Source organism: Protopterus annectens, chromosome 4.part1 (assembly GCF_019279795.1).
Source record: "Protopterus annectens isolate FY-2018-M chromosome 4.part1, PAN1.0, whole genome shotgun sequence".
NCBI lineage: Eukaryota > Metazoa > Chordata > Ceratodontiformes > Protopteridae > Protopterus > Protopterus annectens.
Window position 1 is genome coordinate 495,588,446 of NC_056734.1, and position 12,550 is coordinate 495,600,995.

The window sequence follows — 12,550 nt, forward strand, 5'->3', positions numbered from 1 at the left end:
TCATCAAAGGGTCGAATCATCAAACTACCCACATCCCTCCCGCTAATTATATATACAAACTCCGAGATCCCACTACAGTGGGCAAAGGTCAAATTTCCTGATCCTCACCGTAATGCCATCTCAGTCAGAACAGTTCGCCGAACAGTATATTGTATAAAATGGCATTCAATGATCCAATACTTCGATGAATTAATAGGGAACCAAATGAAATATACAAAATCTCTTGATGCAACATTTGTTAGTATTAACCCAATTTGCAACATGGTTCTTGCCTTTATCTCAGTAAAGTGTTATTTTATAGTCAGCACAGGTCTAACTGCAACACCAAGATTCTTAATATAACAATCCACTTCAAGATGCCAGTGATCTACCTGTATACCAGCATTTACAATTACACAAGTGTAACAACTTTATATTTATTCATATTAAACTAATTTGGGCCCAATCTTCTAAATCTTTCAATTATTTATTTTTCTAAATCTTTCAATTATCTATTCAGAACTTCAATATCTGAAATGTTCTTCACTACGGCTCTTACCCTGCAGTCATCAGCATACTTTGAGATCCAGAAATCAGTTATGTAGCTGGCATAGTTGAGAGGACCAAACTAAACAACGTAGGCCCCAAAACAGAGCCTTGAGGAAGTCCAGAAGTGTTGTTTTGGGATCTATATTGAAACACTGAATGCTGAAAACAGTGAACAATTTTTCATCGACACATTTTCAGTGAAAGCTGAAAATGTCGAAACCACAGAACAGCAATTTCTTTCCTAGGGAAAGAAATTGCTGTTCCAACTAAAAAAAAAAAAAAAAACATTAAACACTTCCAACTACCCTAACCCTAATTGTACGCCCCCAAAAGAAACAGTAAACAACTGAATACACATACGCACATAACAAAACCATACATCTAACAGAAAAAAAGTAAACATTTTAAAACATATGCACTTACCTTAACCCGCACCCTAACCCTAAGGTCGGTAACTCTTGCACATTTACGTAAATGGTTCCAAACACATACACACTTACCTTAACCCTAATTCTACCCCCCCAAAACAAAAGTAAACAGCTGAAAACACATACACACGTAACTCAACCATACATCTAATGCAAAAAAAAAAACCAGTAAACAATTTCATACATATGCACTTACCTTAACCTGCACCCTAACCCTAAGGTCAGTAACTGTTGCACATTCACGCTCGGGAGCTATACCGGACAAGGGACCACACTACAGTGCAGAACAATGAAGCGGTCAAGCGACTTCTTTCCCAGGGAAAGAATTCGCTGAATAGCCGCTTCACTGTTTTGCCTGTTTGCTCTTTATGTGTCAACGAAAACGCATTCGACAAAATGCGTTTTCGTCATTCTAACAGGAACACGTTGTTTTGCCATGTAGAATTCGTACCATACAGTGAGGCACATTGCTTCCTATGTTTTAGCCAACTATTAATCCATTTCACAATTTTAACCAAACACTCTACAATCTGACTGTGCAGCAGATTGTTGTATGCTTTGGAAAGTAAACCACTATGTATTGCTTTTTCTGGTAATGCAAGGATAGATTCTCATCAAAAGATACAGTGGATGTTACGGTTGAACATCCCTTAATAAAATAGTGTTGTGCGTTATCTGGGTGAATACAATACTTGCTGTCCTCCATTAGCAGTTGTTGCACACATCTTTCAAAATACTTACACACACTGGAAGATAAATTAATAAGTCTGTGAGTAAATCCTTCCTGTCTGTTTGCCGCTTTATAAATAAGAGTAACATTAGTTGAGATAATACTTAAAAATTCCACTGAAATATTACCTGGACCACTTGAAAATGTTCTTTTAACTTTACTTACAGCACAGATTATACCTTTCATGTGTATGCACAATACAGTACTACCGGTTACCTCACTGAGAATAGGAAAATTATGAACTTTGATAATATAGCTTATGTGGGCAAAGTACAAGTTAAGTTTTTCTGCAATATCAACTGGATATATTATTTAAGTACTATTAACCCTATGGGAACCTTGTCTAGGCTGCTTTTCAACCTTTAGCCCTAGTCTCATCTGTCTCAAGACTGCATTTAAATATTTTTACAGCAAAGTGTTAGATGAGTCTTGTATAATTTAAATAACCTTCTTTTTCTGTTCAACAGTCTTTTTCAATTGCTCTCCAAATATTATTTCTGGAGTCCGTTTTAACAAAGAACTTTGTTCTAGGAGTTAAGCTAACCTTTCTGACCCTGTACAAAAGAAAATGTCAAAAACAGGTCTGGAGCCTCCCAGCTACTGTGCATGTATGCACTTAACTGGCTTTTACTCTTCCTAATTGGTTTCCTACTCCTCTATCTCCACCCACTTCCACATTCCCACTACCATCACTGGTAGTACTTTTACAGACAGCACGCATCTCCCAAAAATCAACAAAATATTTACATAGAGCATTCACTCTACACCTCTCAACTGTCCAGATTTTTGCCTCCTATTTTGTTCTGTTTCTTATAAAATTGTGGTTTTCTACCAATTCATTTTCAAATCATTGAGTACTGAAGTCAGACAATAACGGCTACCATTTGAGTTACAGACTTCAAACCCTTCAGAAAATTCATGCTAATACAAAACACATTATTCTATCAACTTTTTAAATATTGCTCTGACAAACTCAGAAAGTGTCCCTATTTTTGGAATCCTTTGTCCCCCCATTATTTATGACTTTGTCCAGATTTCTTGCTCTTACAGACTGAGTGGTATGATCCTCTCTATCTGCAAAAGGACACCATTAATTAATACTTAAAAAGATAAAGAATAGAAAAAATACATACTGAATATACAATTACAACCATATACAACTTTAATATAACAAATGCTCAAAATTATATAGTTACATGACCATGCTATTGAACACTATACTACTCAGTCTCTTCTTATTCTCTCTTACCTTCTAAGTAATAGTGATCAGCTACCATGTTATCCATTCAAGACTGTCAACGTATCACACTCCTCACAGCCCTACTACTATTACACACCAACTCCAAGGTTGCACCCATCACAAGGAAAGCAGAAATCCCTGATACACTGACAGTTCAACCACTCAGAGAAAAACCTGACAGTTGCACATCAGGGATCGCACAAATGAGTATGAATCAATAATGTTTTGTGGACAAGGCTCCCCAACAACACAACTACCCACATATTCTACAACTCTCTCTTTCTCATCAACCATTATATAAAAACATGCCAATGACCATTCTAATGAACTCCACATCTCCACAAAATGTTAACAAAAATTTTCAGAAAGTAAACCTTGTCTCTAAGCAACACATACTTAGCAAATAAATAATTCTCTTATGCTGTGGTGGCATAAAACCAGACTCAGGACTACATTAAATAAAACACTCCCAAAAGAGAAGCAGAGCCATAATTTCTGAAAAAAATGCATTGGGCCTAACAATTACCAATGTAATTTGCAATTAAGTTCAAACATTACACATATGGCTATAGATTAGCAAAGTACAGTTTTGTACCTACCATAAATGTAGATGTTCGAGTGTAAACACTGCTGCAGTCATTACACTTGGGTTATCCTGCCGTCAGGCGGTTCCCCAGTCGGCCTGAGTTCCAAAGTCTTGGTCCGGAGTCGGTTGCTGTCGCCTCATCCCTGACGTCAGTGCGACAGGGGTATATAAGATGCAGCCGATGCCATTTTCTTCAGTTTTTCTTGCCCCAGATGACAGGTGCCCCCAAATAGGTAGGCAATTCAAATTGCTAGTAAAATATACAAAAGAAAAGCAAACAACCATTTTTAGTTACCAGCAAGTACTCCGCATAGGTAATAATGGGTAGAGGACTTCAGTACGTACCAGAAAGTAAGAGGGGAAGGAGGGACGGTAACCTGGACTGCAGCAGTGTTTACACTCAAACATCTACATTTATGGTAGGTACAAAACTGTACTATGTTCATTGTGTTACACTGCTGCAGTCATTACACTTGGGTGGAATCCCAAAGCTGAGGTAGGGAGGCTGGATATACAAGGCATTAGGGGTGGCTATAAGGCCCTGCAGCACAGCAGTGGTGAAGACAGCTCTGGATTTGGAGTATAAAGGCAAATAGTAATGTCTGGCGAAGGTATGCACAGAACTCCATGTTGCTGCTTCCAAGATATCCTTGGTAGGTACTACTCTGAGGTAGGCAGTTGAAGTGGCTGTTGCCCTGGTGGAGTGAGATCTAATGCTGCTAGGTACAGGTTTCCCATGGTGGGTATAGCAGAAACGTATACAGTGTCCTATCCATTTTGAAATAGTCTGCTTTGAAATGGGTTTTCCCTGTGCTCCTGCAGCTTCCGCTACCAATAATTGCTCAGATTTTCTGAAAGCTTTGGTTTTGTCCAAGTAGAAGCGTAACTGCCTGTGAATGTCCAAAGAATGTAGCAGTCTCTCCCCTTTGTTCTGTGGTTTTGGATAAAAAGTTGGCAAGTGAATAGTTTGGTTTAGAGCCACACTTGATACCACCTTTGGCATAAACGTAGGGTTAGTTCTTAAAGACACCCTGTCCTGGTGGAAGATGAGGAAAGGTTCCACTGCCATTAGTGCCTGTAATTCTGAAACTCTTCGTGCTGATGTTATTGCCAGTAGCAGAGCAGTTTTCCAAGAGATGTATTTTAATTCTGCTGTGTTAGCTGGCTCAAAAGGAGGTAAAGTTAATTTTTCCAAAACAAAGTTGAGGTCCCAAGTTGGTGTAGGTGCTCTATGGGGTGGTCTCATGTTTTTAGCCCCTCTGAGGTACTGTTTGAGCAAAGGATTAGAAAAAATTGGTGGATCCGTGTTGTAATGAGAAGAAATGGCTGAGGCGTGGATCTTGATGTATGAGAAGGAGAGGCCCTTGTCCAGCATCTCAGTTAGGTATTGAAGTATCTGAGGAATGTTTGGGACAAGAGGGTCAAGGCTGTGCGCTTGGTTCCAGGCACAGAATCTCTTCCATTTATCCGTGTAGGCTTTCCTGGTGCTAGGCCTTCTGGCCTCCAGAATGACATCCATAACAGCTTTGGAGAGAGGCATTGCTTGCTTGACTAATGAATTTTCCATGCAGCTAGATTTAAGGTCTTTAGCTGGCTGTGAAGTATCTGATTGTTGTGCTGTGTCAACAACTGTGGGATTTGAGGCAAAATCCAGTGTGGTTCTTGTGCTAAGTTCTTTAAGATTGGGTACCAGTGCTGGCGTGGCCAGTCTGGTGCAATCAGGCTCTTCTTGCCTGGCTTTTATGAGTACCTTTGGAAGGAGAGGTAAAGGAGGGAAAGCGTATACTTGTAGGTTTTTCCAGCTGAATGAGAGGGCATCCACTTTCCATGCTTGTGGATGGTAACTCCTTGTGCAGAATTTCTGTAATTGGCAGTTCATTGGGGATGCAAATATGTCCGGGCTCCACCATTTTTGTGTTATCATTCTAAATATTTGTGGGTTCAATTCCAATTCGTGGGGGTCCATGATGTTTCTGCTTAGGTCGTCTGCCAGTGTGTTTTTCTCTCCTGGCAGGAATTGTGCTTGCAGATGAACTTGGTAGTTACAGCTGTGTTCCACAAAGTCATGGCTCGTCTGCAGAGGGGGTAGGAGTGTGTGCCCCCTTGCTTGTTTATGTACCACATAACTGTGGTGTTGTCTGTCTTTAGTAGTAGTTGTCCTGGATGCAGCAGGTCCTTGAAAGATATAATTGCATTTTGTACAGCTAGCATCTCTTTTTGATTGATGTGGAGATGTCTTTGCTCTGTGGGCCACTCGCCTTGAATACATTTTCCTGCCATGTGTGCTCCCCAGGTGTAATCCGATGCCATCTGTTGTCAGTGTTTGCCTGGCTGTGGGTTGAATAAAAGGCTGTCCCTTGTTGAGGTGACAAGCTTGAGCCCACCATCGAAACTCCTGTTGAAGGCAAGGAATTAGTGGTATAACTGTTTCCAAACTTTGACAGTGTTGAGACCATACACTCTTTAGGTACCACTGTAGTTTCCTCATATGCAGTCTGGCATATGGAATTAGTAGTATGCAAGATGCCATATAGCCCAAGGCCTGCAGAATTTTTCTTGCAGGGAGTTAGGTCTTTGTTGCCATTAAATGAAAGTATTGAGTCAGTTGTCCTTGCTTGTCTGGCGTGAGATAAGCCATCTGGGCCATTGTGTTCAAGCTGGCACCCAGGAATATTATCTGTTGTGAGGGCACTAGTTTTGATTTCGTTTCGTTTACTGTATACCCCAGGCAACTTAATAACTTTTTTACGTACGCCAGATGCTTTAGAAGAATGTCCTTGCTCTCTGCTTGAATCAGGCAGTCGTCCAGGTATGGATAAATTTGAATTCCTTTTTGCCTGCAAAATGCAATTACTGGTGCCAGGCACTTTGTGAAGACCCTGGGCGCAGCAGATAAGCCAAAGGGCAGTGCAGAGAATTGATAGTGCATTGAACCAGCTAGAAATCTGAGGTATCTTCTGCAGTTTTGTCTGATAGGGACATGCAGGTGCCTCCTTGAGGTCCAAAGTCACGAGCCAAGCTTTCTTGCCCAGCATGGGAAGAAGCTGCTGTAGTGTCAACATTTTGAATTTTGGAATATCCAGGTAAGTGTTTAGAGAAGAAAGGTCCAGAATGGGCCTCCAGGCTTTGTCCTTTCTGGGAACCAGAAAGAGTCTTGAGTAAAATCCTTGTCATTGCTCCTGTGGTGGTACCTTTTGAATAGCTCTCATGTCCATGAGTGCTGTAATTTGTTTTTGAGCCTCTGCCAATTCATTTGGCGGCAGATTTGGCATTCCTTTTAACCTTGGCAGAGTGTGAAAGTGGAACCTGTTAACCTTGAGATACAATGCTGAGAACCCATTTGTCTTTGGTGATGCAATGCCAATTGTGATAGAAAAGTGACAGCTTTCCTCCTAAGGGGGCTGCCAAGAGAGAGCTGCTTGGCAGCTGTAGTGTAAAGTCATTGAGGCTGCTTTTTATAAGGTTGAGGCCTGTCTTCCCCTTCTTTCTGGCCTGGTGTACCCCATTGTCGAAGCCTGTAAGGGCCTTGTGCCTAACCTCTACCTCTTGGACGTCTGTATCTGCCCCTTTGAGGTCTGTCTGTAACTGGAAAGGACCAATTCTTTGCTGGCCAATTTCTGCTAAAACGAGGAGGCTGAACCTGTAAGAAATCTTTCATCGTTTGCATAGATTCTGCCTTATCATCCATCTTCTTTAATACCTCCTCTGCCTTAACTCCAAACAACACATCCCGCTGCAAAGGTGCATCCAATAATTTGGCCTTAACATGATCTGGTAACGTATGTTCTTTTAACCAAGCATGCCTTCTAATGACAGAGCCTGTAACTGCTGCTCTACAGGAGGCCTCTAAGGAATCAAACCCACATTGCAAAGTATGTTTTCCCACTTGTTCAGCTGCATGCAATAAATCCTGCATTTCTTTAACATTAGGAGGATCTGAATCTGGAAGCATCTTTTGTTTCAAATGAGATATCAAAAATTGCTGATATTTTAGCATGTGAACTGGCAATTCAAGGCTCTCATTGCTAAAGTTGCAGACGTATATACTTTCTTTCCCCATCTGTCTAATGTTCTGGAATCTCTGTCAGAGGGAACTGGGTTTTTTGCTGATAAGGCCTTAATCCCTTTGGGTCCCTGAGAAATAGTTTCAGGGTCAGCAACAGGGCTTTTGTACAGAAATTTGTGAGAGTCAGGGACTCTGTAATATCTATCAGGTTTAACTGGGGCTGGGGGTAAGGAATCAGGGTTTAAGCTGGATTCAGTGTACACATCATCCACAATATCTAATACTGGTGGGATAGCAAGGGGTCTGTGTTGAGGCAATAAAAGGAAGTCTCTGAGCCTTTTCTTGGATTCTAAGTAATCCTGGCCTTCCCAATGGAAATGTTCCCTCATGGTATGTAAGGTCTCCCCAAAGTCCTCAGGCGGAGAGGCTGATGGAATTGATTCCTCAGCATCAGAATCCTCATAAGAGGGTAAGGAATATCTTAGGTCTGTGGATAGGTCTGAGGAAATGGACACCTGGTCGGAATATTCATAGTATGCATCCTGTCTGGGCCTTTTATCAGGAGGGGGATGGGACCCCCTGATCAGGTTGATTAGGTCTTCGGCCATTTTTAGCATTTGTTTCTTAGGCATGGATGCCTGTCCCGGAGAGTGCTGTGTCTGTTTCTTTGCTTTTAAGGGGGGCTTAGACTTAGCAGAGGGTTTAATGGTTAACTGGGTAGGTCTGCAAACACCCTCTGAAGCTGTGGATTGCTCAGCTACTTTGGTTCCCTCTGTAGGGTTAGGTTCGGTAAGCTGAAAACCTAGTGCATCCAAAGGCCCAGCCAGCTCCACGTGGGAGTCGGAGGCGGTCTCTGGTTCTATGGAAGCGGTCATCAGGGGCTGCGTAGGCACCTCGCTTAAAACCGGAGAACCGGCGACCTGCCTAGATGACGCCTCGTCGTCAGTTTTGGGCCTCGGATGCCTGTCCTTGTCTTTGCACTTTTTATGTATTCCGGTCGTTGGAAGTTCCGTTGGCATGGTGTAATTGAATTTTCTGCCAAAACAATGTCGGGCAAAATCAAACTGATGTTTAATAGTGCGCTTGTTAAACCTAGCACAAAACCGACAACCAGTGATGTTGTGGTCTGGGCCTACGCATGGAATACAATAGGAGTGGAAATCCTTATGAGGTATTTGCTTCCCACAAGAAATACAGTTAAGTTATTAACTTTTACTGACATCAGTCTGAGGCAAGAAAAAGTTTCCCCAACGGGGTACTTTGCTTTTTTAGAAGACTTCGGTTCTGGATTCAGAATGAAAATTTCAGGAGTCGGCCGACCGGCACTTGCGAACTGCTTCTGCTTCGGGCACCGCGCGGCAAGAAAGACTGAAGAAAATGACGTCGGCTGCATCTTATATACCCATGTCACACTGACGTCAGGGAGGAGGCGACAGCAACCGACGCTGGACCAAGACTTTGGAACTCAGGCCGAATGGGGAACTGCCCGACGGCAGGATAACCCAAGTGTAATGACTGCAGCAGTGTAACACAATGAACATCCTGACATCCTAGCTAATACAGAAACCTGGATACATCATCATCCCCAAAATAAACACATGAAGAAATTTTACTTCCAGGCTACAATGCCTTAAGAACTGACAGTTCCAATAGAAGAGCAGATAGTAAAGCAGTCTTATACTGTAACAGATTTGACATATCCACACATTCTTCCACAGAGCCTAACTTTAGCAAAGCCATGTTTTTATTAACTACACTCCAATTAAACTCTCAGAAAAACTTAATATAAGTGTTCTTTACATACCATCAAACCCAGAATGTATCAACACTTGAATCTTAAAAGTTATCCATTCCTGGATCTCCAACAATATAAACAAGACATCATTACTCTGGGTGATACAAATATTGAAAGGAATATTGATAACAAACCAATGTGAACAAGATCCATGAAGGTTCATAATTTGCTAGGTGATAGAAAAGTAAAACCTTTGAAGCCCAACCACCCAAATCCCACTGGCACACCAATCTAGATTAAATCTTTTTGGCCTAACCCATCTCATAACAAACCAGCTACAATGGATAAAATAGGAAAATAAAGTACAATGAACTAACTTAACTTCAAATGGTGAGCAATTAAACTAATATTGGAATTATGCCTAATCATCACTGCAAGGATCGTTTAGACCCCATGTCTACATGTGCATGCTCTCCCACATATGCCTTCAGGGGTTACCATAACCAGCTTGAGTGGTCAAATCCATGTCCTTCTCAGCATCGGCACCCCACACCATGATAGGCCTCTACTCTCAAGCTGCAACCCTGTCAGTAAAGCAGTGGTGCAAGCCTGATAAAAATCACCAGACGGACACACACACACACACACACACACACACACACACACACACACAAGGTTGCAAGCACTGTGGCTGAAGTGTACTTAGTGTATGTTATTCAAATCTAAGTGTTTGAATAACATGCACATCAAATAGAAAGTGCATCAAGTTAGTTGGTTTGGCAAAAATCGCAAAATATCGGGCAGGGTAGTTTTACCCTTTCACTGGTATTATGCAAATTCAAAGTCAGTACATGGGGACACACATCATGCTCCTTTGCAAAAAAAATGTTTAAAATAGATTTATATATATATATATATATATATATATATATATATACATACAAACATACATATATATATATATATATATATATATATATATATATATATATATATATATATATATACATACATATATATATATATATATATATATATATATATACACATACATATATATATATATATATATATATATATATATATATATACACACACACACACACACACACACACACACACACACACACACACACACACACACAGGCATATACACACAACCATATATATAAACCCACACACACAAAATATATTTACAGATGTGCTTTATATAACTTCTATGTACATATCTGTGTATGTACAAACACACTATGTATATTCACACAAAGAGGAAGTAAACCATGTAGTGACAATCAGTAAGAAAAGCTAATAAAACCATCTACAGCACAGCCAGAAACCAAGTCAAAAGCAATTCTGGAACTCAATCAGAAATATTCTAAAAGTAGGAAAAAACTTAACCAAACCCACTACCAAATTAGTCTTTCAACATACTGACCAGCACCATAAATACATAAATATACACTTTATAAAAAAGCATTCATCTCTTTAATTCAAAGTAAATATATTATGAGAAAGGTAATATAAATACCAACAACAGAGCCTTACCTTTTGACCATGTACTCACAAACAGCATCTAAAAACTGCTTAAGAACTTAAACCCACCTGTACTCAAAAAGCTACTACTAAAGTACCTACAGACTGCATTAGACTGCCTTACTCAACAGCCTGGACCATAAATACACATTTTATACAAAAAGCCTTAATCGCTTTAATTCACAATAAAAACATTTATTATAATAAAATCACAATTAATACCAACAGATGCTTTTCTTTTGACCTTGTACTCAAAGCCAGGATCTGTATACTGTTTTAAAAAAATTAAACTCACAACACTAGCACTCACAAAAGCTGCCATCAGATTACATGCAAACTTCTTATACTGGCCAGTATTGATTCTGACATATACAGCCATCAAAGAATCTTAAGCTCCCTCACATTGGAAATAGTCACATATAATTCCTCTTCATAAAGCAGAAAACGCAGAAGAACATAATTCCAGACCCATTGCAATGTTTGCTCACCTCTCAAAAATACAAGAAAACTAAATACATATACAAACAACTCTTGCAATGTCTACAAAACAGTAACCTGCCTGCCATAACACAATATGGTTTTAGACCAGAATGTAATACTGAAATTATGTTCCTATATACACAACCAGAAAAACAGTGGTTAACCAGCAGCATTACTTTGCCTGCACCTCAATACTCACTCTCTCCCCTTCTACTACTTAGGAGACCATCAAAATTGCAATTATTTTTTTTCTCTACAATGGTTAAACATTTCTCTCCATCAAAGAACTTGGCATGTGTGATGGAAAAACTCTTACTCCTCAGATATACCTAACACCGTAGGTGGACCTCAAGGGTGCATCCTCTACTATTAAACATATTTACTGTTAAACATACTTATCAATGAATTACATATATCTGTTCCACAAGGAACTGAACAATATGCAGATGACTGAACACTGCATTGCTCAGCAAACTCTGCAAATCAACTTCACATCTATTTACCTTCCTGGAAAATGGCTCAAAGACACTCAACTAATACTAAAGGTAAAAAATAAATAAATAAATAAAACTAAGCCCCTTCCATCACAACTCAAGAAGTATAACATTTGAAAGATGCATCCTGAAATGCTACCACTATAAATCTAGTGACACACACCAAACTTCTAGGAGTTATAATAGACCAAATTCTAAAAGCTGTTCAACACATCAATTATTTATTTATCTGGCCTGTATTTATTTATTAGGCCAGTAAAACAAACCAATAGCTTGGTCTACTCTACAAGGGTAAATCTCATACTTTACGTCATACCCTCCTTACCAGAGCTCAAACAGTATGCCTCCTAGCCTGCTTTATGTTTTTTTTTTTTTTTTAATTCTGACATCCCAGGTACACATTTAAATAAAATGCAACCAAAAAGTAGAACACTCCACTGCACCAATGAAATTACACTGGCTTAAACTACATAATTTCTCTCTAACTATATAACAACTCAAAAAGCCCATAATATGTTAAACAAATCACATATATACATGCTATTAATAGCCTAATTCAAAAATACAATCCACAAAAAGTGCTTAGATCTTAAAACCAGAACTTTATACCCAAAAGAGACACAATCTCCCCAGAGATTTCATACTGTTTTCAAAATGGAAGTTCCTCCCAAAACATCAGAAATTAATTTAACAAGAAAAAAATCCTGAACTAATTAAAAAAAAAAAACAGAAAATAAGTGATATTGAAATTAAATCAAAATGTATCAAATATGTAAGAGTCTTCAATAAT

At 39.5% G+C, this 12,550-nt stretch overlaps 1 protein-coding gene across 4 annotated transcripts in view; it reads right to left on the reverse strand.

Annotated features, from left to right (window-relative positions):
* Positions 1-12,550, reverse strand: part of OPA1 (OPA1 mitochondrial dynamin like GTPase) — a 2,039,562-nt gene that overhangs the window by 947,757 nt on the left and 1,079,255 nt on the right. The gene's annotated exons all lie outside the window — the stretch shown is intronic.